Raw genomic sequence first — 632 nt, forward strand, 5'->3', positions numbered from 1 at the left:
CCCGTGTCCCCTGCATCGGCAGGCGGACTCTCAACCACTGCGCCACCAGGGAAGCCCCAGTTGTGACTTTGAATGACCTCGAGCCTAATTGCCTCATCTCCAAATGGCCGTGAAAAGACCATGATGTTCATAAGCATCATTTAAGATACTTGATGGGAAACCCTAACCCAGCACTCACCACTGTCCGGGCCCTCAAAAAACGGCAGTGCAGGGCTGAGATGCTTGGGCATTATCCCGCAGGCTGTGTGGAGTCACAAGGGTTGGTGAGCAGGAGAAGCATTTCAAAACCCAGGCAGAGAGGGAATTATGAAGGATGTGAGAGGGGCTTGTGAAAGGTTAATCCCCGTCTGCTCTGACGGAGGCTGGCAGGGACCGAGAACTCTGACGGGAGACACTGAGGTCCTGGAGTTACCGGAATGGGAAGCCTTTCAGTGATCTCTCAGACCCTGCTTGAGGCCATCAGATCATGTTGGAAATCTTTTCCCGAAAGCTCTCTAGAGCTCTCAGGCGGTAGGGGCTGCCAACCCCTAGTTCCCCCAAGCAGAAGCAACATGTGAGGGATAGGACAGGAGAGACCCTCCTCCCTTATCAATCATCACTGCCAGCCATTTTTCACTCCAGCAAAAATTTAG

The sequence above is a fragment of the Physeter macrocephalus genome, chromosome 16, assembly GCF_002837175.3.
Source record: "Physeter macrocephalus isolate SW-GA chromosome 16, ASM283717v5, whole genome shotgun sequence".
Lineage (NCBI taxonomy): Eukaryota > Metazoa > Chordata > Mammalia > Artiodactyla > Physeteridae > Physeter > Physeter macrocephalus.